Source organism: Arvicanthis niloticus, chromosome 25 (assembly GCF_011762505.2).
Source record: "Arvicanthis niloticus isolate mArvNil1 chromosome 25, mArvNil1.pat.X, whole genome shotgun sequence".
Classification (NCBI taxonomy): Eukaryota; Metazoa; Chordata; class Mammalia; order Rodentia; family Muridae; genus Arvicanthis; species Arvicanthis niloticus.
Window position 1 is genome coordinate 37,828,355 of NC_133433.1, and position 27,055 is coordinate 37,855,409.

The 27,055-nt window shown below is 40.1% G+C and overlaps 1 protein-coding gene across 5 annotated transcripts in view; it reads right to left on the minus strand.

Annotated features, from left to right (window-relative positions):
- Positions 1–18,026, minus strand: part of Pcmtd1 (protein-L-isoaspartate (D-aspartate) O-methyltransferase domain containing 1) — a 71,816-nt gene extending 53,790 nt beyond the window's left edge. Inside the window, exon 1 of one of the 5 annotated variants that reach the window (XM_076924415.1) lies at positions 17,778–18,026. The gene's annotated coding sequence lies outside the window, so the exon portion shown is untranslated. Of the gene's footprint in view, positions 1–2,538; positions 2,559–17,777 lie in introns of those variants that run through there. The other 4 variants (XM_076924413.1, XM_076924416.1, XM_076924414.1 and 1 more) reach the window with 4 other exon arrangements.
- Positions 18,027–27,055: the final 9,029 nt, after the last annotated feature.

Genomic DNA, 27,055 nt, shown 5'->3' on the forward strand with positions numbered 1-27,055 from the left:
TGAGTCAACCTGAAAGAATGGATGTTGGTCAGGACCACTCCCTGAAATTGCCAGCTGAGTGAACTGGAGACACATTTTGCAGGGATTTATAAAATCAAACTCACATGGACACCCACCATACTTTGTAATGAGGCTTTGTTATTTTCAAAGAACTACATACAACTCCCACCATTCCAGAATCATTAGGTCCTTGTTGGGATCATAGGCCTTACACGTTAAATTTGGGTCTTACACAGGGTCTCATTATGTAGCCCTAGCTATCCTAGAACTTGATATATAGACCAGGCTGACCTAAAACTCACAGAGATCCATCTGTCTCTGCTTCCAGAGTGCCAGCATTATTAAGGGAGAGCACATGTGAGACCACACCCATGTTGTCAAAGCTTTCAACTCTAGATCATACCTGTCTACTGTGTTTAGCATCTTCTACAAGACTGACTCAGTAAACTGAACAGAACACAGGCTCACTATGGAAAAAATGTCAGATGATTTCAGGTCTTTGTTCTATAAAATTCGTATCTGTGTAGAAAGAATTATTTAGTACTAATCTTATTGGTCTTCAAATCAACAGTAAACTATGTTGATTAAAAACTACTAATAATTATGCACTATAAAATTCTGAACGTGCCTTCAATTACAGTTATTTAAAAGTTTCTAAAAGGATATAATTTTTAAAATAAAAAGAGGAAAGCAAGCTTTTTAAGTAAGTAAATGATAAAGGTATTAAATCGTATCATCATTTAGATATCTGAAGTGTTTTGCAAAAAAAACTTTCATTCAATTTTTTTTCACCTAACAAACAAAAGAGATCTTCAGAAACAATGCCAGAAAGAGAAAGCTAAGCTCAGTTCAGAATCCTACAAGGTCAGAATTAAAAAAAAAAAAAAAGAGAGAGAGAGAGCTAACTAGCAGTTGCCCTGTCCAAGGCTACAAGTAAGGAAGAGTTCATTAGGTATGACCATAGAAAATCCAATCTTTGCAAGTCATTAAAAGGTGTCCTAAGATAAGGGGCCCATTCAAACAGTAGAACATAAGAATGTAAGGTGACAGGACCCAATTATTCTAACTTCTTAAAGCTAAGTGACCATAAAACATCTTTCAAATTTTATTTTTAATTTCAAAATTAAAATGAGCATCATTGTTTCCTAATATTACATTAACATGAATTATGGCAACTTGTAGAAACCATAACAAAGGACACTCTTTTTTTCTGCTTTTTTTTTAAATTCTGCTAAAATTTTTGTACAGAAAGTTTCTGCATTACAAAGCTCTAAACAAAAAACAACATTCCTCAATTTATTAAGTATATCTCAACTGAATCTATACAGGTTATCATATAGGCACTATGATTGGCAAATAAAAAAGTTTGTCAAGAAATCAGTAAGATTTATGTCAATGTCAACAGGAATGCATTTACTAGTCCTATAAGACCAGTGCTTCTAAACTTTCCTATACTGCGACCTTTCAATGTGACCTTTCAAGGCAGTTCCTCACATTGTAGTTAGCCCAACCATAATTTTTTTTTTTTTTTTTTTTTTTTTTTTTTTGGTTTTTCAAGACAGGGTTTCTCTGTGTAGCCCTGGCTGTCCTGGAACTCACTCTATAGACCAGGCTGGCCTCAAACTCAGAAATCCACCTGCCTCTGCCTCCCAAGTGCTGGGACTAAAGGCGTGCATGTGCCACCACTGCCCAGCCATAAATTATTTTTGTTGCTATTTCCTAACTGTAATTTTGCTATGCTTATGAATTGTAATATACATGTCTGTGTCTTCCAATAGTCTTAGGCGACCCTGGTAAAAAGGTTATAATATAAGACCATTCCAAAGGGATGGCAACCCACAGGTTGAGAACCACTGTATTAAATGTCTAAGATTATAACTTTCTACCAAGTTTTCTGTATACTGAGTTTTGCTCTAACAGAAAGCACTCGTTTCTACATAAATAAAAAATAAAAACATGTTTAAAATAATAATAATGTAATGTGTATCTATCTTAGAGTCCTGATTCCACAACTTTCTACATGACCAATTTTAGAAAACAAAATTTATATCTCACAGACCTCAACTAGAGAAAAGTAAACCATTAATAACAAAAGTGATGTATATTGAACAATGTAACAATTACACCGAAATTTTATTTTTTTTTAATTTTAAAGTTAAAATTTTAAATTATTAATTTTTTCAGCCTGTCATGGTCTGAGCACTCAATTGATATCAGTTGTCTCTGTAATTAATAAGAAAACATTTTTATCCTCTCATTAATGAAAAAAATGTTCTCATTTCAAGAGTCATTCAAATGTATATGCTCTAACAATTTTTCAGATATTAAGTTCTCATAAAGTACTTGGACTTTAGTGCAAATTTTCAGCATCATCTCAATAGTTACATGGCAAGAGAAAATTGCATGGTAAGACTGAGGAAGACTAGAATGTGTACATGGGATTGAAAGAACCAATCAGGAATCAATCAGGACTCACCATCTAGTTTCCAAAAACAAATACACAAATAAAATAGAAAATAAAGCAATGCATATACATACTCATATACTAGTTGGGTTTGGTGGTGGTTCGTTTGTTTGTTTTGTTTGTCACCTGGAAAGAGAAAACCTTAAATAAGATGTGTTCCTCGGACTGTCTGCAAGCAGGTCCATGGGGGCATTTTCTTAATCAGTGATTGATATGGGAAGGCCCAGGCCATTGTGGATAGATGATGCCACCTCTGGGCTGCTGATCCTGGGTGCGCTAAAGAAAACAGGCTGAGCAAACCACAAGAACAACAAGCCAGTAAGCAACACTCCTCCATGGACTCAGCTCCAGCCTCCCGGTCCCTGCCCTACTTGAGTTCCTGCCTTTGATGATAAGCTGTTGTACGTAAGATTAAACAAAATAATCCATTTCCTCCCCAAGTTGCTTTTGGTCATGGTGCTTCATCTCTGCAGAAGAAACTTTATCAATCTCTGTATGAGACTTAATATTACTAGGACCGTTATATAAAACTTTTGGAATGCACTGTTAAACCAGCTTCTACCAAAAACTAAAAATGTTTAAGATTCACCCATTCTATTACAGCTCAACGCCCCTCACCAATGTATTTAGTTAAAACAAAATTGTACACCCATCCTACTGTAGAATATGCTGTTCAAATCCACATTTCTGGGCCACAGTTCATCATATGTGGCTCAGAATAAACTATCATGCCCTAGAAGAGCAGTGCTCATGTCAACTTAAAAGTTGTAAGTAATTGTCAGAGGTTTATATGTGAGCAAAGACAGACTGCTGTAGAGACACAAGAATCCCCAATACAGGGTGAAGTAGCAGTTCTGTGTCCTCCCACTCACAAGGAATTATCATCAAAAAAGTACACATAAATACAAAGAGAAAAGAAATCCAAACAATCTTACAAAAGAGCAATATTGGAGTTCAGTAAATTATCCTAAGCGTAAACAATACAAAAAGCTGGAATCATTCACAGATTTAAAATGTGTTCAGAGGGCTGGAGAGATAGCTTATCTGGTAAGAGCTCTCCCAGAAGCCGGCAGTGGTGGCGCACGCCTTGAATCCCAGCACTTAGGAAGCAGAGGCAGGCGGATTTCTGAGTTCGAGGCCAGCCTGGACTACAGAGTGAGTTCCAGGACAGCCAGGACTACACATAGAAACCCTGTCTAAAAAAAAAAAAAAAAAAAAAAAAATCTATTCCAGAGGTCCTGAGTTCAATTCCCAGCAACATGGTGGCTCACAACCATCTGTAATGGGATCTGATGCACTCTTCTGGTGTGTCTGAAGACAGTTGTAGTGTACTCACATAAATAAAAATAAATAAATCTTTTTAAGAAAATGTGTTCAGAAAAAAAAAAAAAAAACAAGACAAGGATACACTCTACTTTCTGAGTCCTTCCTTTTTCACCTGCCTGCCTTAATGTGAGAAGAGCTTTTTATGTATGGCACATAAATTCTTTGTTGTTGAACTGTGGAGACAATAGCAATAAAGTATGACTAAATAAAAAATAGTCATTATTGACATTTGAACCTGCTCTTTTGACCTTTGGAATCAACTGCAAAGCTATGACCCACTTACTTCTCTGTTTACACAAACCACTTTAACATCTGTAAAGAGATCAAGAAAAATAATCAAATAACCACAAAGGGAAGAGACATGATTGAGACTGGAGAGGTCTTGGAGGTTACAAGCACTTGCTGCTTTTCCAGAGAACCCACGTTCGATTCTCAGAACCCACATGATGGCTCACAACCATCTGTAACTACAGTTCTGACATGTCTTACACTCTATTCTGGCCTCTGCAGGCACACACCAGGAGCACAGACAGGCACACACCCTTACATATATAATAAGTGTCTTAAGCACAATTACCTAGCTTCCCATCTCTCCAGGTAAAACTACTCATTCAAGGCCATACAAACTGCATCAACTGGCAACAGCATATTGGATTTCTTTTCAATTCACTGTAAAATAAAAGCCACAAGAAGTGATACTGAGAGATGAAATGGTTTTTGTATGCTGTCTATAAAACAACAGAATACCTTTTGTTAAAAGTCAGTCAAGGATGGGTGTAGGTAGTACCTGCTAATGCTACAGGGAAGGCCTTTAATCTTACTGATGTGGGGAAAAGATACAGTAATGCCCTACTCCTATGGCTATTTTTACATTTTTATGTGTGAATATACAGGAGACAAACAGGAAATAAGCTGCGAGTCAGGTAAATGGGAACCTAATACAAAGGAGAAACTGGTCTCTAAGTCAAAAGGAGCCCAGCATTAATTGTACCCGAAAGCAAAGGGTACAAAAACTATAGAGACATGTTTCAAAGAGAGCCCAGAGCAAGGGCATGTTACCCCATTCTACCAGGGATTACACCAGTGACTCTCATTCTATGGGTTGCAACCCTTTTGGCAAACCTTTATCTCCAAAAGTATTTCCATTGTGATTCATAAGAACAAAATTATAATTAAGAAGTAGCAATGAAAATAACTTTATGGGGGTCACCACAGCATGAGTAATTCTATTAAAGGGTCGCAGCATCAGGAAGGCTGAGAACCACTGGATTAGCCAAAATGAAAGTACACTATTTCCTACATTAATGTCAACTCGTAGTTAATGTTTAGCAGATGGCACTGAAGATACTGCAGGTGGCAAAGGGCTTTGCTTCCTGGTTAGGGCAACAGGCTTGGCAGGCCTTTCAAATACCAAACTTCCATAATGCACCAAAACCCATAAGCTTCCCCTGCACCCTCTCCTATCAAGTGTGTAGAAGAAAGTCTTCAGCAAATTATGTGAATGAACAGCTGCTTCTACTACTTTAATCCCAGCACTTGGGAGGCAGAGGCAGGCGGATTTCTGAGTTCGAGGCCAGCCTGGTCTACAGAGTGAGTTCCAGGACAGCCAGGGCTACACAGAGAAACCCTGTCTCGAAAAAAAATAAAATAAAATAAGAATCAAAAATATGTTGTTTGGGGGTTTATTTTTGTTTTTCTTTCTCAAACAGGGTCTTGTTTTAGAGCGCTAGCTTACCTAAAAGCACTGTATAAGCCAGGCTGGCCACCTTTCAAATTTGTTGCAATCTTCTTCTTTGTTCTCCCAATGCTGAGATTACAAGCAGAAACCATCCCTGACTAAAGCAGCATGTTTCAAGACAGCAACTTAAAAAATAGCGTGATATCCAACATCATTGCTGCAAACTGTTCATTTTAACAGCAGGCTGATCCAAGATAGAAATGTGTTATTATATGCCTACAGTTCATAAGGTAGGTTTTTCTCTAAGGACAATAAATATGCAAAATTTCTTCCACTACAAACTTTTCTTGTAACCTGGGAAGACTCCTTAAAGAAAATACACGTGTCTTCCATTGGCCAGAAAGACAATTTAAACAGCTGACTGTTTTTTTTGTTGAGTTTTTGTTGTTGGTGTTCATTGGTTGGGTTGGTTTTTGTTATTTTTTGTCTCCAACACACAGTATGGGACATCCATTCTCACTCAACCTGTGGGTGGTAATCACTTTATCACACCTTTATCTGTATCATAATGTAAATAAAAAATATTTACATTATGATTTATGTCAGTAGCAAAATTACAATTACAAAAAAAAAAAAAAAAGTAGCAAAGAAAATAATTACGATTGTGTAACATGCCAAGAGAAACAGTATTAAAAGGCCCCAACATTAGGAAGGTTGAGAAACACTGGTCTGAGATTTTAGAACACAATAACTACCGTCCTGAGTTACTGATTGGGGAAATAACCCAATGTATTTAGTAAATGTCTAGATTAATTTCACGAGGAAGGTAGATTCCACTATCACTTCAAATTTAATATCTCTAAAATCAAAATTCCTACCCCGCCCCTTGCCTTTCAAAACAATTACTACCACTGGCTTTAATGAAAATCTCCTTCACTACACATAACAATTTTTGCTACTTTATGAAAAAAGATAATCTTACAGTTCTCTCAATTTAAAGCATCCTATGTCATCCATGTCCCCAAGGAATGAAATGTTTACAATATATATAGTAACAGGAGTTTTCTATCACTGCCTTAATGAACTATCAAGAACTTAATAGCTTAAACCCACGTTTATTATTTTGTCACAAACCCAACTTTAATATTTTGTAATTGTGGAAGTCACAAGTCTGACACTGGTGTCCCTAGAGTAATATCAAGGCGTCATCACGAAAACAATACCAAAAGATTTAGGACTTCAATTCCAGGAACTGCCAAACGGAAACCCCCTTTTCCTGAAACAGACCAGAGAGACTATTTCCACTGAACTTTGTGTGAATGTTCCCTCCTGTGCAGTATGTGTACAGGAGCACATACGTGTGTACATATGTACACACATATAATTAATACCAGTTACTTTAAGTACTTCTGAGATACAATAAAGCCAATGATTACTACATACTGGCAAGACACATCCTTAATAGAAAAAAAAGCAAGCTTCTTTGTTGTTGTAAATAATGTGGCAGTTCAGCTACTAAACCATAGTGATTTCATGTCCTCCTTTTTAGAGCTAAGTCAATTTCAGAATTACTTGTTATACACAGATATCTATATAAATCATTGTAGAAGCAAAAGATCTTTCCATTTTTAATTTCTCTGGTTCACAAAAGAACAAGTTCAAATCACTCTTTATAAGAAAGAAAACCTCTGAGGCCCGGGAATTCCATCTGGAGACAGAGAAGACACAGCATCAGAGGATTGTCAATTTGCTCTTCCCCAACTCCTCTTTTAATATCTCAACGCCCATAATCAGCTTAAAGAAGCTAATGAAGAGTCAGCGCCCCTATTCCCTGGGCTTGGGGACTAAGGTGGTAAACGTTGGACTGTCTTCCTAGGGAAAAGTAGTGGTTTTGTGGGAATAGAGAGGATTAGCTAGGGGTTAATTGCATAGCCATACCTATTAGTAGAAATCTGTATAATTAGTATCAAGATGAAGATATAAATTCTTAAATGGCACCAATTTACTTTGATTACAAATTTTAAGGTTTTCATTGGCATGAGCTTCTTAGTGATATAAGAGTGAGATGAATATTGTTACTCTCATAGGCATTGTACCAGTATAACACACTTAGGAATACAAAGCTTAGACCCAGTCCATCTTTAACTTTTTTTAACTGATTTGAGATGGTCAGCCTGTGAGTTAAGGGACTATAGCAAATTCATGGCTTGGAGTTTATTATAAGGGTGTACTCTATGTTTTATTTAGAAATAGCTGAGTGGAGTTAACAGGCAACAGTCCAGATTACCTTACATGGATAGTTAGTTTTCAAAACATCAGAAATCCTTAGAATTGACATGACAAACATTTCTGTATTAATGTTCATTTTCATTAGAGACCTGTCTGCTCTGGACAGCTTCCTATATTGAATTCTAAGAAGAAACTGAGCATCCTTGGAATTACTCCAGTTGTGGTGAGACAGCCACTAGGCAAGAATTGCCTCTTTCCTTCTACAGACAAATTACTGTCCAGAAAAGGACACACTCGCAGAATAGTCGACTGATTATATCTGCCTAGACAGAGTAATCAGCCCTTAATAATTCTGCAGCACTAAGGTCTGTCAGATGATCCTGGGCCAGAAGGCAGAAGAACAGATGCTCCAACGTTTTGAAGTAGAGCGAGTGTCCAGGTGTTCAGAGGTCTCTATAAATTGGCTAAGTTTTAGAAGCTATGCTTTGTGCTTCCCACAATTATAGTTAACTCAGTCATTTTGGATTTCTGACGGGGTTGAAAACTTATAGCTATTTACCTTGAGAGAAAAGATTTGAGTGGATGGTCGGCAGCTGGCATTCATCCTAAAGCCAGGTTCAGAACTAAATGTTTTAGTTAGGATAGATGACAGAGGTGCTAGTTAGTCAACAAAAGGATGGACTGGGTATTAGGACTATCTTGTACCTCACTGATACAAATTGGCATAATTATGGTCTAATTGTATCTTGAGAGAAAAGTTTCCTTTTAACAGGAAGGGTGATGTGTAGGAGGAGCTAAGGTGGGAGGAGTACTGAGAGGAAGTAAAGGAGTAAGAAGAGAAGAAGAAGGAGAGGAGAAGCTAGGTGATGAAAAAGAGAAAGAGGGGGGAGACAGGGAGGCAGATGTTCTCGTATCTCCACCAGTCAAAGATAGTTGTTATAATCTAGGTTGGGTAGTGGGTTACACCTCTGATTGAACAATACCAAACTTAGAAAGCCTATGATTAACATTTTTTTTTAAAAATGTATAAATGCAAAAAGGAAAAGGGGGCATGGGATAGGAGTTTTCTAGGGGGGGGGATGGGGAAAGGGGATGGCATCTGAAGTGTAAATAAAATATCTAATAAAAAAAAAGAAAGAGAACCAATCACATTAAAATAGCTTAGAAGTACTTAAAAGTAACTCTTTTAAAATATGTTTTACAATGCTTGTTAAACCATCAGAGACAACTGCATGCTTTTCTTGACACTAAAATCCTACTGATTACTTTTGCGTTCCAAAATGTGGCCATACGTTTAAATATGAAAACCACTGATTTTTAAATGGATCCTAAGGTCTGGGGATGTAGTCAGTTGGTGGAGTACCTGGGTGAAGTCTCCAGCATCATAGAAACCATGCCTGTAATCTCAGCACTCAAGAAGTGGAAGCAGCAAAATAACAAGTTGAAAATCATGCTCTGCTTCATAGTTCATCAAGGCCAGCCTGGGCTACCTGAGACGCTTTCTCAAAACCCACAAAGCACAAATATACAGACAATCTAGTCACAAGAAATGATGAGCTGGGTATGGCAGTACACCCCTGTAATCACAACACTTAGACCAGAAGCAGGAAAACCATGAGTCTGAGTGCTAGTGTTGCAAGCCTAGACTATAGAGTAGGGCTGTACATACACACACATACACACACACACACACACACACACACAATATATACTGATGAAAACTACAAGTACTAGAAGTCACAGTGCTAAAATAAACTGTCCCAAATACCATACATAAAACAGTTTTGGGAGGTAAATTTCCTTCTACCAAACATACACCAAGATACAATCATACCTACTGGCAATGAACACAGAACATTGAATGACCCATTTACCTGTGCCTCCGTAACCAACAGCTTAGTCACCAAGTAGCTGACCATGCATGTGCAGAAATTCTCCTGCTGTCAGCTGAAGGTCTCAGCTCGGCCTCATTTCTTCATACATAACAAATAAAATTTGCGTGCTCCCTTCCCACGGTCTGTCACCACATCTGTTTGCCTTGCGGGGAACTAACGTAAGCTGAGCTCCTCAGTAACAAAGAGGCCCCTACATTACCTGGCATGCTACCTGTGGACAGTCAGTAATGCTGCTGCAATCACCTGTGACTTGATACTTTCTAATATTTCTTCAAAGACTCCTAACCAACACACTATACTGAAGCAAAAACAAACAAATGTCCTTTGATTTATTATGTTATTTATAATGTCTAATAAGGAATAAGTGACTAAAAGAAAAGCAAAGAAGCCAGACATAATCACAGCATTTGAGAGACAAAGACAGGGGCTCTCTATGAGGTCAAAGCCAGCCTGGTCTACAGGAGGAGCTCCAAGCAAGCCGGAACTTCAGTGAGACCCTGTCTCGAAAGAAAACAAAGAAGGGAGGTTAAAATGCATAAGCACAAATGAGCTGCAGGTAAAGCAAGCCAACAAACAAAACACTAAACTATATGGGTCAAATCCAGGCCCGCATCCATGACACCCTGAACAATGAACAAATGGCAGAGTTAAAATTTCTACAAACTAGCTTTTACGGGCTGACAGGATAGCTCAGTTGGTGTTATTTGCATATCAAGTATGAAGCCCTGGGTTCAATCCTGAACACTACATAAACCAAGCACACCCAGAAGCAGAGGGAAGATCAGAGATTCCTGATACCTTGTCTCAAAAAAGTAAAAAAAGCTAACTTTTATATCTACCAGAAAGCCATTCAAACTCATATTTATATATATATAAAAAGTAAAAACATCCCATAATACTTATTCAAGAAATCAAACAATTATTATGAAAATAGGTATGAAGAAATATATAGCTTGGGCTGGGTGGTAGTGGTGCACACACCTATAATCCCTGTACTCAGGAGGCAAAGGCAGGTGAATGTGTAGCCTGGTCTACAGAGCAAGTTCTAGGCCAGCCAGGGGCCAGAGATACACAGAGAAACCCTGCCTCGAAAAACAAGTTTGAGAAACTTTAAGTTAGTTGGTATCACCTGACAGATCAGACACAGAATCTAAAAAAAAAATCTGTGGTGATTTACATAATTACATTCTACATTTATAGCACACTAAGTTGGAAGAAATCAAAGAAATTTCACTAGTTACCTTTTGCCACAGCAACACTGTAGCCATTTGCTTGGGAGTTTCCTTCTGAGATAGGGCCCCATATCAGTGACTGAGCCTAGGCTGCTCAATCTCATTACACACACACACACACACACACACACTCACACACACACACACACGCACACGTGTAGTAAATATGTTCATATACACATATAAGCACTAGAATTATAGATTCTATTTTTATCATTTGCTTGTAAGTAAAATCCTGACACTCACTGTTCTTCACTTCCTTGTCAATGAAGAAGATTCTGATGTTATGTGTGTTACAGTGTGTGTGGTATACGTGTGTATGTGCATGTATATATGAACATGTATGTGGATATGTGCATGAATAAAATGGCCAGAGATAAATTTTGAGTGTCTTCTTCAATCCACCCTACTGAATCCGAACCTTACCAATTCAGGTAAATCGGCTGGCCAAAAAGACCCCAGGATACTCTTATCTCCTTCCCAGTGCTAAATTATAGGGAAGCTACTACTGTCACTGGGTTTTCACTCAGGCTCTGAGGATCTAAATTCATCTCATGCTTGTGTGGCAAGCACTTTGCCAACGAGTTGTCCCTGCCGCCTTTCTCATATTCTTTAGGTGCACAAATACATTGTTCTTGCTTACATATCAAAGCTCGTCCTCTACCAACCCATAAGCAGGTAAAGGCCCACTGAAGGACAAACTTCTTTAACTTCACTTATTGCAGTACCTTAAATCTCCCATTTGAAAATACAGTAACTTTATAACCATTGTTTATCACATAAAAGACCACACAGCCTTGGAGGCCATAGCACTTTCTTGTTAATGATACTACTGGGGAATCCGTTTGCTCCATAAACAGATTTTGTGTTCAATATACTACAACAGGCTACATTTGTCACTTGTTTTTCATCAAGACATCAGAGGCAAACTCTATAAGAACAAAACTTTATTCCCTACACACTTTGGAAAGTTAAAGCTATGCCTCAGCATCCTCTTGGTTTTCAAACCAGGTGTATGCTTGTAGTACCTGGTGCTGGGTGGCCAAGAAGGGAGCCAGTGTTAGAAAACACTTACAACCCAAATAGGAAATCGGAGAGCCCAGGTGAGCAGGCTCAAAATACCTCTTGCTAGAGCTATACTGACAATTACCTAGGCACCTGAGCACCATTTTAATACCTTTCAAGGGCTCAAATACATCAGGCACTTCTTAAATTCCTGCCACCTCTCACACAGCCATAGTGGGACCAACGTGCAGCACAGGGTTTGTGGAAAGTTTCCAAGTGTTAACTATGTCTAAACACTGAACTACTAAACACGTTCAGAGTGAAGAACTGTTCTGGATGGAAAGGCCTCAGAGCACACTCTTAAGAGATTCAAGCCACACGATCCCATCCCCCTCACTCACCACTCACGAGCCATCTAGTCAGAAAATGAAACAGTAAACTTCCGCTACGGTTCAAAACCACAGTACCAGAGAGCCTGGAGCTTCAATGTGTTGACTACTTTGAATGCAGAAAACTTACTGCAGAGCCTAAGGAGCAGGCAGGCCCTCTGACTTCTCTACCCTTCCTAATCCTGCTCCACTGCCCTCTAAAACAAGCTATAGACATCAGTATTCCTCTTCCCTAAAGCAGGTCATAGAAATTATAGTTACCACCCCTAAAAGTGAGCCATAAAATCTAGACGTTTTATCTTAACCTTCCCATATCCTCTTGTATCCAGAGCTGGTCACGAAAGATTCAGACCTAACTTTTCTGAAAGATCAATTGCCCCTGATTCAAGCACACTGACCTATACCAATTGTAAGGCACAGAGACAGCAAGGGAAATTTTAGCAAACAAGTTCTCCTCCCCCTCAGTCACTGAGCCAGATAACACCTCTTGTCTAGTTACATTTCCATATGGCTATCCAGGCTACCCATTCTTCAAACCCAAATACTAAAAAGTAGCTTTCTGTCTCTGAACCTTAACACTTCCTGTGTCATATAGTCCACTGAGTAAATAAACTTGCCATGCTTTTCTCCTGCCCACCTGTCTCACCACCTGTAAACAAAGGTCTACGTGTTTCACTCCTTGATATAGAGTCTCACTATGTAGCCCTGACTGTCCTGAAACTTCATCTGTAGACCAGACTGACCATGAACCCAGAGATCAACCTGCCTCTGCTGCCAAGTGCTGGGATTAAAGGTGGGGGCGGTGGGGCTCTTTTTCAGCTTTTAAACTTGATTTTCCCTGAGGCAAGAGACATGGTGCACTAATTAAGAGCACTGGCTACTCTTTCAGATAATTTGCAGCAACCAGATAGTGTCTCACAACCATGTATAATGGGATCTGATGCCCTCTTTTGACCTGCAGGCATTCATACAGACAGAACCCTCATATACATAAAATAAACATTTGTTTAAAACAGTTTGATTTTCCCTACAGAGAAAGTTCCAACTATTAGGAGTTTTGTTTGTTCATTTGTTTGGGCTTTTTTGTTTTCTTTTGATTTTTCCAGTAGTGAATGTGGTCCTAGGGACTAAACCCAGAACCTGATGTAGCATCCAATCTGTGTGAGCATCCAGATGATATGATTAGAACTTCCAAATATAACAAAGTGAAAGCAACAGAACACACATGATTTTGCTTCATCTTTTCTATCTCTATGTATACACAGAACAAACTGTGAAGTGGTTCATGAGAATTCTGCAGTTCATTAGGAAGCCAGGTCAACTCGACAGCATGGAAAATAATTCAAATACCAAAACACTGATTTCTTACAAACTTAGATACAATACCAAGCAGACAAGTAAATTAATTTTTAGATGAGTAATTTATCATTTCCTTATAATCTGAAAAGAATTGACATGATCTATATAACTAAAACAAGAAAATAAAGGTGTTAGACACACAGAAGCTTGTGGTGTGTGCATTAAGTGTCAGGGAAAGAAAGAGAAACAGAACAAACAGAAACAAAGATGTGGCAGCAAAAATGAAATACTTCTTACATGTCAAGGCAGCAGAGTTTCCCTGTCCTTCACCAGTTCCAAACTCATAACTTAGGAATTGGCTTCTCCTTCCAAGAACTTTACAATCCAGTTAGTTACAATAGCTGAAGGGCTGGGAGTAAACAACACCATCCTAAAGGTATGTGAACAGGCAGAATCTACCAACACACAGACCAAGAAAAGGGATCAGGACTAGTCTTTCACACAGGACTTACTTTCAAAGATAAGATGAAAAAGAATCCCAAGAAATGGACAATGCATAAGGGGACAAAAGTGTGGTAAAACTTAAGTTTACCTTCGTTTGGGAGTCCAATGCTAAAGTCTGTTACTGCATAGTAAGTTTTTTAAAAAGCACTGGGTTGATTTAATACAGACAGTGCAGGGGAACTAGGCAGATGCCTGCAGCATCAATCCCAGCCCTCTACATACTAGGCACTTCTTGGTTTCTTTACAAGTGAACTAGGGTGATAGCACCTGCTAACATATATCACAAGGACTTTAAAGGAGAACAAAGCATTTGCTGGTGGCACATACACACACACATAAATGTCTGGAGTTTTTATTTGTCACCAAGCAAAGACCACATTCAGGATGTTTTTAGGACAACTAATATCAGTAACAGGAGATAAGCAAAACAAAGAAATCAGAAGTATCTTACTGTGTACACAACTGCTAGAACAACAAGAAAAAAAAAGACAGTGACAAAAAATACTAGTGAGAATAATAGAGAGTGAAAAACTCTTGGTGGCCTTTTGATTTGGAGCCTACATGACTAAGAACATATTAAGTTCATTAAAATAAAGAAGTTAGAAAGAGCTACTCAGTTCACAATGTAACAAATTCAAAGTATCACAATGTAACAAATTCAAAGTAACAGAATGGCACCCAGTAAGAACTTATCAGAGAGAGTAATACAAGCAGCAAACCTCAAGGTTAAAGAAAATGAGCTAGAGATGCAAAACCAGGACAGAGGAGGCAGGGGACAAGCAGCTAAAACCATGAGCACAGCTAGAAAAGGAAGATGAAACCATAACCAAGGATGCCCAAGGCAAGTGGCACCATTTCAGGTGCTGGCTCAGAGCAGGTGGAGACTACAGTCCTTCACAGCACTTCACATTGGACAACTCTTCAAACGCAGTTTAACTTCCAACTATGAACTGAACTACATACTGATGAGACATAGGGTTGTTGTGCAAAGTTATTGATTATTCTAACTAATGCCCACCAGAACAGAACTAATAAAGGATACATAATTAAACATTATTCCAATATCTCAAAACTAAGAGAATTGTAACTTCATCTCCTTCTGCATCCATATCTAAGCAATCGTTTTAAACCCTTTTTCTATCTCCCTTTGCTTACTGACAGTCAATTCTCCATTTTCAGTCCCCTCCCCATACTCTCTACTTTGGCTTCTTCCTGGAATCCCAACTTTGGAAAAACAACTCCTGATGAAATTTAAAATGGCTGTTCTTAAAACCCTAAATAGAATTTTAATACACTCACATTTGTGGTATGTAATAAACTTTGTGGTTTTTACACTGACCAAAACTAAACAAAGCCAAACAAACCCCCAAAAAGGGAGAAGAGGAAGAGGAGGAAGAAGAGAAGGAGGGGGAGGAGAGGAGGATTTAAACAGCAGTTGTAATCCCTTGTGCTTTTTATTTATAAAAAGAAAAAGAAACACAAGACCCCAAATGCTTGGTTTATCTCTAGCTACTCACATGAGCATGTCCCCAAAAGAATTTTCAGGTTACATTAAAAAGCAAGTTTTCCCATCAGCCACAGGACTATTTTAGCAGGAATCATGGAGAGCCTCGGACATGCCAGGTAGGTTCTGTACTACTGAGCTCCAACTCCAGCCATTGCTTTTAATTTCTGAACACACTTAGCACATCCCCAACCCTTCCCACTTCCATAACTGAAAGTTGGTCTGTGGAAAATATTCTTCTGGGCTGAAATATTTTTGTGTCCCACCAATATGAGACATATCCAATACAGACTAAGAGATAATAAATAGATAATAGATGTCAGGTCCTTAACACCTAACTTGTTATCCTTAACAAACAAGAACCAAAACAGCTGAAATCTTTAACTGTACATGAGTTTCTCTTCAAATGCATAACTTGATCATATTTACAACTCGAAATTAGTCATATTTCCTTAAACTACTGTTAGTCACACATACCAGAAAATGAAAATATTATATGCTATAAGACACAAACCCCAGTAATACGTTTTTTAACTCCCATATAATAAGCAAAGTTTAATCTTGTCTACTTTGTATTCTTTTCAATTTACAAAGTTTCAGCTATTTTAATATGAAACCACCAGAAACCTCATCTGAAACGACACCATGATAGTTTCCTACACTTATTTAGACATTTTTGATAAAGCAGTTTTCATTCCAGAGGACAAGGCAGGGCCACAAATGCAGTTCGGGTAGTCAGCACACCTTCGAGAAGCAGAGCAGCTCCAGAGAGGCCAAAGGCAGGCTCTCAGTCATGCGATCAATCGGGGCCTGAGCTGACTGACCACAGAAGCAGGAAGACACTACTTAGGCTTTTACTTAAATACAAAACAAAACAAAAACACAGTACCAGCATATTGGTGCCAAAAACAACGAAAACACCATAGATCTCTTCATGTCTTTTAAGTCCAGTTCCTAAATAAAATGCTCACAATTAAGTATGATTTAAGGAAAGGCCTGTTTAGAATGAGATGGCTGCCTACAATTAATTACTTTACTAGGCTGTTTTCCTTGGAAGCTATCAAGAATAGCACCATAACATATGTTTAATAAACACAGTTACAGCACGGACCTGCTTCCTTTCGGTCTTGTTTACTGGCAAGCCGTGCAGGACCACTGTTCTTCCACTTTCAGACTTCTCCCTAAGGTTCACCTTGCAAAATATTTAATCCGTGGTGGGTTTTTTCTTATTCGAGTAGAAAATTTCTAGATGCAGTACCAAATTTTTGATAAAGCTTCTACGAGACTTCATCAAAAGTAGCCTCCTAGAGTTTAAAGATTTAATTGCTGCCATCTGACCATATGGTATTTAAACTCTATGAAATGGAATTTTTTTTTTAAAAAAAAGTAAACTTTGTGTAATCTTTAGGCAGTCATTCCCCGTCATGTAAACTCTGAGGTCTATGCAAACACTAGCAACCTGTTTCATATGAAAGTATCACATGGTGGCCTTAGATATTGTGAAAGTCAACATATTAAGTTGCAAAATACTGGCATGTAGGCCAGACACAGCCGCTCAGGTTTGATCCCGGCACTTGGGAGGTGGAAGCAGAAGCGAAGAGTTCAAGGTCAGCTTCCGCTTAACAGGAGGTTCTATCTCAGCTTGAGCTATAGGACAAGGTCGCAAATCTCAAAAGACACAGTAAGCTTTTAATTGACTCGCTACTGAACGTGTGAAGCCTATGCTGAATCGTAACATTTAACAATAAAGTATGTTAAGAAGAAGAGTGGAGAGTTCCGTATACCGCTGGCCCCAAAATCTATATTCTATAAAGGACTTTAATTTTCGTCTATAAACACACTCCTCACCTGCACCGACAAAATCCTGAAAGGCTGACTGCATACACTTGAAATCGCGTTACCCTGAGTAGTAGGAGGGTAAATATTGGGGTTGGGGACCAGGACCCAGAGGAGTCTTGTGTCTTCATTGTTTGGCAGGTTTGGGGTTTTTTTGTTTTTTTGTTTTTTTCTAACAGAGCACGCAGTACTTTAAGCTCCATTTCTAAGAGCATTCCTCCTCCTCCTCTGTGCCCAAATTCTCCAGATTTGTAAACGCATAGCTGTGGTTTCACGATTTTAAAACAACACGCATAAAAGCAATAAGCTGTAAAAAAACACCTTGGCTTTGCAAAACAGCTCGCCCTGCTTCTCCCCAACCGGTTCTCCTAGCCGGTGTCTAAAATGCCAAAGCAGCGGACGCGCACCGCACTTACCGAAGACCCAGGAGACGCTCACACAGCAGCAGCGCCCGCTCTGTCCCCGGAGCCCCGTCCCAGCCCCCGCGTCACGAGCCTGCGTAGGCGGGAGTCCTCCAGGCCAAAGCAGCCGCAGGCCGGCGGCGGGCGGAGCGCCGCAGAGACAGCCGACTGGCCTGGCACGGCGTCCGCCAGCGCCGGCGCGGGAGGGCGGGGCCCGACCCGCAACCCGCGACCCGGGCAGCAGGACTGCCTTAGTCGCCACCACCGCCAGGGAGTTGCGCATGCGCGGGGCGCCCTCAGCCGAAAGATGCCAGTCAACCGGACCTGGGAACACTCTCCACCCTGTGCCGGGTTGGACTCCGCCCTCTCACTGATCGCCCCGCCCCTTAGCCAAACAACGCGAGGCTTGCCCGAGCGGCTGGCAGAGGCCGCGAGAGCTGCGGCTCCTCGCCTTGTGCCACCGTCCTGTTGGTGTGCAGCCTAGGTTGGCACTGCCGGGACTGGTTACTAAGTCCGTCACCCGCTCCGCCTCTGGCCGGCGACGTGCCGACTAGATCTACGGGGCCACCTCAACGCCAGCCTCTCCGTGGGGTCCCTGTAGCGGGTGATGGGCGGATGCCTGCAGACCCGGCGGGCTCCCCGCGACCGGCGGCGGTGGGTGCGTTGCCCCTGTGCAGGCGCTGCTGTCGCCCCCTCGGTCCACTCCGAAGCCTGGGGGAAGGAGCTTGTTGAGAGACCGCTATGGTCGGAAGCCGAGGAAGCACCTACACCTATGGTCCTCCGCAGTAAACTCGTCTGTTCCTCCTTTGAGACTGTATTTTAGTTTGTTTCAGCACATAAAAAGACATTGTCTCCCAAATGCTGTACTTTGTCACCAAATGCACGTGCCAGGTGTGGTGGCACCGGCTAGTAACCCCAGCACTTGGGATGTACAAGGGCTATCTGAACTACAAACATCCATTAGATCCTTATCACAAAAAAAAAAAAAAAAAGGTCTTGAGGCCTAGGTTGTTGCAGCCTAAAGTTACATTGTTTAAAGTGTGTAACAGGATAAGGAAAAGTTTCTAATCGTGAAATGACCGCTTGAAAACTAGCAAAGTTAACTTCTGCGATGGTCTGATTTCAGCTCAACAAGTTGTCCTTATGTTTCGAGTACAACGTTATGTTTGGTGGGCCTTTAGCTCTGAACTGTGGAAAGTCTTACTGTCCCTTAGACTGAGGCTGTGGGTCAGATTCCTTAGTCCCATCTTTGTCTCTCTCACCTAGAACCAAAGCACTCCTGGCCAGGATGGGATCACATCTTTCAGGATTAGTTTTCTGATACTCCGGGCAGAAATGTTAGCAGGTGAAAATATTTTATCGAATGGGTGTAATGGCTCCTGCTAATAATCCCAGAAGCTCCGCAGGTGAACGCAGAGATCAGTAGTCCAAAATCAACTGCAAATACAGACTTCATTTGAGGTCAGCCTGGGTTATATGAGACTGTCTTTAAAAAAAAAAAAAAAATCGTAACTATAAACATAATAAATCAGGCCGGGCAGTGGTGGCAAATACCTTGAATCCCAGTACATGAGAAGCAGAGGCGGGCGGATTTCTGAGTTCGAATTCAGCTTGGTCTACAGAGTGAGTTCCAGGATAGCCAGGGCTACACAGAGAAACCCTGTCTGGAAAAACAAAAACAAAACAAAACAAAAACCCATAATAAATCACATGATAATGTAAATTAGGAACTTTTAGGAGTTCTAATAGTATCCAGGCTGGCCTCAAACGTGAAATCCTCTAAGCCTCAGCCTTCTGAGAAATCACAGATGTTGTTCCACTCCACCTGTTTTAAAATAGCAATGAAACTAGAAAACATTTTGGTTTTCTGGTTTTCTATCTTTCATTTCAGTCTCTATAGGCATTTTTTTTCTATTGGGCTAGAACTGGACACAGCTTTTTTAATTTTTCTTTTCTCCACCTTCAAGGGCTTGGATTATAGGTATGCATCAATGACCATGTTTAATAAGAGGGATGGTAAATACTTTGTTTATAAAACGGGACCAGAGATGACTCTTCTGGAGCAGTTAAACTGCAAAGAATCATGCAATAACTTCCTGTGTACACACCTGGTACCCGCCACCTACCCATGTTTCTAATTATGTCCCACATCTTGCTTTTGCACCTGTCATTTCTTATGATATATATCCTTCCACAACTTTATAATCTGGAAAGGCCGGATACTGAGTACCAAACTGCTTCCAAATCTTGATAGAGTGCTACACTATTGATACTTGTCATTGTTATATCGGCCAATTTTCTTAGTTATTTCATCATTGAGATTTATGTAAAGATTTCAGACTTTATATAGCCTACAGGCAATTTGTCCTTGGCATTCTTCATCCACTGTTGGAGTAAGCCTGGTCCTGGAAACAGCAGTGACACTTTATTCTTCATGACAGGTGGCTTCAACTTCTTACTAAGCAGACAGTACCACAGTATAGTACATGGCACAGCACTTGGTTCACAAAACCAAGCAGGCAGATATCACAAATGTTCAGCCTGGTGTGGTACAGAAGGCCTTTAATTCCGCCACTAGAAAGATGAAAGTAACAGGAGCAGAGTGGACACAGAGACAAGTGGATCTCTGTGAGTCCAAGGACAGCCTGGTCTATATCAAGTTCCAGGACAGCCATGACTATAGAGAGAGAACCTGTCTAAAAAAGAAAAGAGGAGAAAAGAAAAAGATAGAGTGCATGGCCAGGAGAAAGAGATTCAACTTAGTGGTTAAGAGCACTGACTGCTCTCCCAGATGACCTTGGTTGTTTCCAGCACCCACATGGCTGCTCACAACCATCTGTTATTTCAGTCTTCGGGGATCTGACCAGCGGCACGAAATGCATATTGTGTACAGAAATAAATTCAGGCAATCAAAAGTACATTAAAATAAATAATCTCAAAAAATCTTTAAAAAAAAAATACAAAGACATTCCTGGCTACCTAGTATATTTAAAGCCAGCATGAGCTGCGTGAGACCCAACCTAAAGCACCCCCCCCATCCCACCCAAAAAAGGAAGAGGAACTGTTCTATCATTTAATTCATTAGACATTCAACAAATGATTATTCAAAGTCCACACAACTCTCATCTTTCTGGTAGCTCATATTTGACACAGGCATGACATTGGCATTGTTGAATTGAAATTTTCTGGTTTCTTTGTAAACTTAGCTGTGCCATGTGATGTTTTCCTGAAGCAAACATGCTGTTTTTCTGGAAGCTGTCTTGTGAAAGGGCATGTGATGTTTTGCTGGAGTGGACTCTTGATAGGACATGTGGTGGTTTGAAAACGGTTTAAGTATAGCCCAGCAGACAGTGAATGAGGCTCTTGCAGTGCTTCCCTGATCTTTGCTAATCTTTGCTTGTAGTGACTTTGTAGAGAGAAACAGCATTGCACCAAAGAACTTTTCATGGTATTCTGACTGTTTCCTGCCGATTTGTGAGAGCCTAGCCGTTTCTGCTGGATCAAACTGCAACTACTGATTTGTAGTTTGCTATTGGACTGGACTGGTGATAACCTGACAACAAAGACTGGAATCACCCCGAAGAACTACTTCTAAAACTGTCCACATCCTGCACTTCCTAGTAACCTTTCTTTTCCCCTACATCAGGTTGAAGCATTCAAGAACCCTTATTAAAAAAGGCTTTGAAAAAGCTAAGCCTATACGTTGTCACGCATTTTCTCCAGCCTCAGAACTAGAGGCATCCTCGTATTGCCCAGTTCATCCCAACACTCTTGCCATGCAATAGCCCTTGGTAGTGGGTTATGGAGCCAAATCTGGGCTGAGGCCTAAAGAATTTGCTTACACAAATCATTTCACATCTAGTGCCTGGGGAAAGCCCCCAAACTAGAATTCACTAAACAAACTTTGTTCTGTAATTTTATTTCCTTGCATTATTTCAATCCTTCCCTCTCAACCTGACTCGAAACCAATGAAAACCAGACACCTCCCCTCCGAAGAACTGTCTTTGCTCTGATTTATTTTTGAGTTTGATAAAAACAAATCATTCTTTTATTGATTTTTAAAGGTCTAAGTTTAGTTTGATGTGAAGATAATAATTGTCTTAGTCCAGGAGGGCCACTATAATAAAGTACCATAAACTATATCCTAGAAATAAGAAACTTACTCTTCACTATGCCAAAGCTGAAAGTCTGTCGCTGCCTGCACTAGTCCCTGTTTGGGCGCCAAAAATGTTGCGCCCGGGCTAAATGTTGAGGCCCCGGCTGCCCCGAATTTGGCAGCCACTGTATCCCGGCCCAAGCTGCCGCTCCAGTCCGCGGGTTGGGGTTCAGCAAGAGAGAGAGTGAGGGCGGTCGCGAGGAATGGAGACCAGACAGAGTGTGTTTCAATCACATTTATTCTTCAGTCTCTCTTCCTCTAAGTGTCTCAAGTCCTAAATTCCTAGTCCCTAGTGCCTCCAAGTTCCAAGTTACTTCTTCCAAGTTCTCTTCCAAGTGCCTGCTTCTTTGTCTTCTCTCTGCTGTGTCTCCCTAATGTCTAATTCTCTGCTGTCTGCCTCTGCCTTTTATATGTCTCACTTCTAAGCCATGCCTCTAAGTCACACCTATAATCATGCCTTGTCTCTAAATCTGATCTCTACACTTCTAAATCACTCTCTTAAATTATACACCTTTAATCTCACACACCTTTAATCTCACACACCCAAGGTATCTAAACCAAGATTATCGGAGTGTGCTCAGCTGTTGTAGGCTATTGTAATCCAAGTCCCATGTCAGGGTACATGGCTCAAGATGGCTGCAAAGCTGATAGCTGCTTTCTGCTAAAACTCGGCTGTAGGGAGCCGCGGCGAGCGGTGACAACATTCTCCATTACAAGATGGTGCTGGCATCCGGTGCTCCCACAAGTAAACAACTAAACTGCGCAGGTGCAAGAGGCAAAAGTGCGCCAAGCCACTGCCCATCCCAGGGCGTAATATGGGGTGATGAGTGAACAGCCAATCAGAAGTGAACACGCCACTCTAGGGTGCATATAAGCAGTGCCTTTTCCGGGCTTGGGGTCTTCCGCTTCAGCTGATACAAGAATAAAGCCTCGTTGTAGTAACTACCCGAACACTGCCTCCCATGTCTCTCTTGCGGGCGAGGGGACTCGGAAGGGGCGTGGAACACTCGGCCCCCAACAAAAGTCCACGATGATAACAGGGTTAGACTCAAAGTCTGGTGAGTGATGATCTTCTGGTTCATACATGGCAGTCATTTCCTGTATCATTACATGGTGCGAGGCAGCTCTTTCTTGATGGAGCTCCCTATAGATCCACCTTCACAAACTCCAACACTGTAATTAAGGTTCATGTGAGTTCTGAGGAGCTCATGCTATCAATTCAGAGCACTGATATTTCCTACAATAGAAGTAAACATGGAAAATAAATCTCAAATAAAATAAATAAATAAATAAAATAAATCTCAAAAAAAAAAAAGGCTTGCCATCACATGCCAGAGAGTGATAACCCTTTATGTTTGTGTACTTGTTCTTGGTTTTGTTGTTGCTTTGTTTTGTTTTTAAAAACAAGATCTCATATAACCCAGACTGGCTTTGAACTCTCTGTATCTGAGTATGACCCTAACTCCCTACCCTCCTGTCTCTACCTCCCAAATGTTGAGATTACAGTCATTCACGAGTCACTATCTTAGGAGAGAGAGAGAGAGAGAGAGAGAGAGAGAGAGAGAGAGAGAGAGAGAACAACAGATATACATATTGCATTCTCTGCGATCTACCACTTTCTGTCACCAAAAGTATTAACAACAAATTAACTTGTAAAGGTTTTGCTTTGGTTTTTATGTGACAGGGTCTTTATGTAGACCTGGCTGTCCTGGAACTTGCTGTGTATTCCAGGCTGGCCTGAAATTCATAGAGATCTGCCTGCCTCTGCCTCCTCTGTGTTGCAATTAAACTCATGCACAACCACATCTTCTGGTTTCCAACATTTTACATTCAGTGAAATTTAGAAACTGCGTATACAATTGAAAATTCAACTATCTGTTTGTTAGCCAAAGTTAGTTGATTCTATTCTATGAATAATTCAGAAATCTCTGCCCTGTTTAATATAGTCTTTAACACATTAAAGAAACCCCAGAGAAGGCACCAAAATTTATAGATGTCATATTAATGAATGAAAACACTGGCTTTCTATTACATTAATTTGGCCAAGAGAAAGCACAAACTTGAATTCTCCACTTCTTTTCCTGTGTCTTCTGAACACCTGGGGTCTGTAGTTATTGCTCTGTCTGTAATATATCTGGTGTGTGTGCGATTTGTCTGTTCCTTTTGCCTGCCTATTATGCTATGTATATCTGAATCTGTGCCTGTGCCTAGTAAAGAATTTTGCTCTGTATTTACTGAAAAGCATAGAGAACATGGTATAGGAAAGAAAAACTTTAGAGTTTTACAAGGGAAGAAGTTATTTTCCTGACAGAGAACAACATTCAAAACTGAAAACATGCTATCAACCTACATCTGCATGTTGCTTGCAACATTTATAAGATATTTGTTATTAAGATTACTTTCAACCCATTAACTGAATGATATTTATCAAGTGATTACCACAATGCATACATATATATTATTCTGGGCTGAGGGCATGGAGTGCATAATTTAAGATTAAAGATATGCATTTAGATTAGGTTGTGAGAGCTGATTATATGGGAAATCCAAGACATATTCATTCAACTTTAAACATGCTGAGTGCACAGTATAACCACAGGTTAAGTAGATAGTCTTATATGATAACAAGACATATTACCAACTTGGCTGCAAGGTTTGCTCTCTTTGAAATCAAGAGTTATTTTCAGAAAATACATTGCCACAATGTTTAATAAATGACAATAACCTTCACATACATGTGACTGTGATATTCATATAGATGTTTGGGAGTTTGGGGGTTTTGGTATTTGGTTTTACAATCTATAATTCCTCTAAACCCCAAATCTAAAGTTCTTAAAAAATGATGTTGTACTATTGAGGGGCAATGACTGTCAGGGCTTTAAGATATCATGGTTGCCCTGGTGTGCTAGCTAGTCTTATGTCAACTTGACACACAAACTAGAGTTATCTGAAAGGAAAAAACTTCAACTGAGAAAATGCCTCCATTGTAGAGAATTTTCTTAATTAATGATTGATGGGGCAGGGTCCAGCCCATTGTGGTTGGTGCCATCCCTGGACTGGTGGCCCTAAGTTCTATAAGAAAGGAGGTTGAGCAAGATGTAAACAGAACCCCTCCATGGCTTCTGCATCAGCTCCTGCCTCCACGAACCTGCCTTGTTTGAGTTCCTGTCCTAACTTCCTTCTATGATGAACAGTGCTATGGAAGTGTAAGTCAAATAAACCCTTTTCTCCCCAACTTACTTTTTGGTCATGGTGTTTTCTTACAACAATAGAAACTCTAACTAAGACACCTATGTAGGACTTTTTTTTTTCCTTTTGGTCTCCCTTAATTTCTAATTAAAGCCCGAATAACAAATACACCTCTGAAACATTAGACTATATTTTTATTCCATACTGTTTTCTTAATCTATTTTAGCTATATTGTAGGTGTTTGTCTTTTTTTTTTTTTTTTTTTTTTTTGCCTTAGTGAAGTGATGACACTTTTGTCAAGGAAGAAAGCAGATCTTGTACAGTAACTCTTTTACCCTCCCCTCCCCCCCCAGCACAGCTGAAGAATGGAAGCCTGACACTAAGCAGTGCTCCCAAGCAGGTGATGAGGCTTCTGGGAAAGGGTGGTTCTGGATAGGCGGGAATCTGAGGGAATGATTGTTCTGGAGAGGTGGGAGTTTGAATGAATTGTAGGTGTGGAGAGATAAATGTTTTAGATTTGGGTTTCCAGCTTACCACATATGCCCAAGCCCTAGAATGAATCACAGAAGGTCTTCAAATGAAGGCCTATGCACTTAAGACACTGCTTCTTGTAGCATTTAGTACATTGACCATATGAAAAAGCCCAGGATACTTTATATTCACATGGGATCGGCTACCTGTGGTGGTTTGAGTAGGAATAGCCCCCATAATCTCTTATCTTCAAATGCTTGGTCATCAAGGACTGGCACTATTACAAGGTGTGGCCTTGTTGGAGTAGGTATGGCCCTGTTGCAGAAAGTGTGCCACCGGTGGTGGATTTGGGGCTCCAAATGTTCAAGTCGGACCCAATGTCTCTCTTTTTCTACTGCACGCAAGATCAAGAAGCAGAATTCTCAGGTCCTCCAGCACCATGTCTTTCCGTATGCTACCATGCTTCCTGGAGGATTAAACCTCTGAACTGTAAGCCAGCCACAGTAAATGCTCTCCTTTATAGAGTTACTGTGGTCATGGTGTCTCTTCATAGCAATAGACTATTGACTAAGATATCACCTGACAATATATAAAGTTAAAATTTCTATAGAATGTTAAGACTAGAGTCATAATTAACTAGAAAAAAAATAGGTTATTCTAGGGTCATCACATTTTCTTTGTTGCTGTTGTTGTAATTTGTTTGCTTTATTTTGAGCCAGTGCTTCTATATTCAAGACTGGCTTCCAGCTCCCTGTAAATCAAAAATGATTTTGATCTTCTGATCCTCCTGCTTCTACCCTTCAAGTACTGGAACTACGAGCATGACTGCTATACCCAGATTGTTCTTGTTGATGTTGGAACCATCACATTTTCTGAACAAAGTGTAAGTCAATACTAGATATCTGAGGTTGCCCACTGACTTCCACAAGATCACAGCACATTGCATACACACACTTGCCATCACACATCATACAAGCATATCAAAAATCAAAAAATCATATGCAAGTGCTCTTAATTATTTGAGTATTTAGAACTCCCCTCATTCTCAGGAATCATTCTCACTTTTCCTCCCTAAAATTATGATTCCTCTGCTATGCTAAAGAACAAACAAACAAATGCAAGCCTGGTAACATGAGTTGAATCTCTGGGGCCCACAAAGAAGTATAAGAAGACAACCAATTCCATCTTATGACTTCCACATGTGCTTGGTCAATAATTGTGGGATAGGTGAGGGGAGAATTTCAATAAAGAACCACCCAGATTACATCCATAGCAACCAAGCTCTTCCTTCCTTTAGATGTCAGCCTGTGTTACATACTGAGTTTCAGGTCAGCCAGAGTTACACCATACAAGCCTATATGAAAGCAAACATGATTCACATTTATATCAGTCTTTACCTCCTACCTTCTGTGAGGCCCCTTTGAATCCAAAGCCTCTTTAATCCTTTCTTAGCCATCCTGTGGCGCATTTACCATTG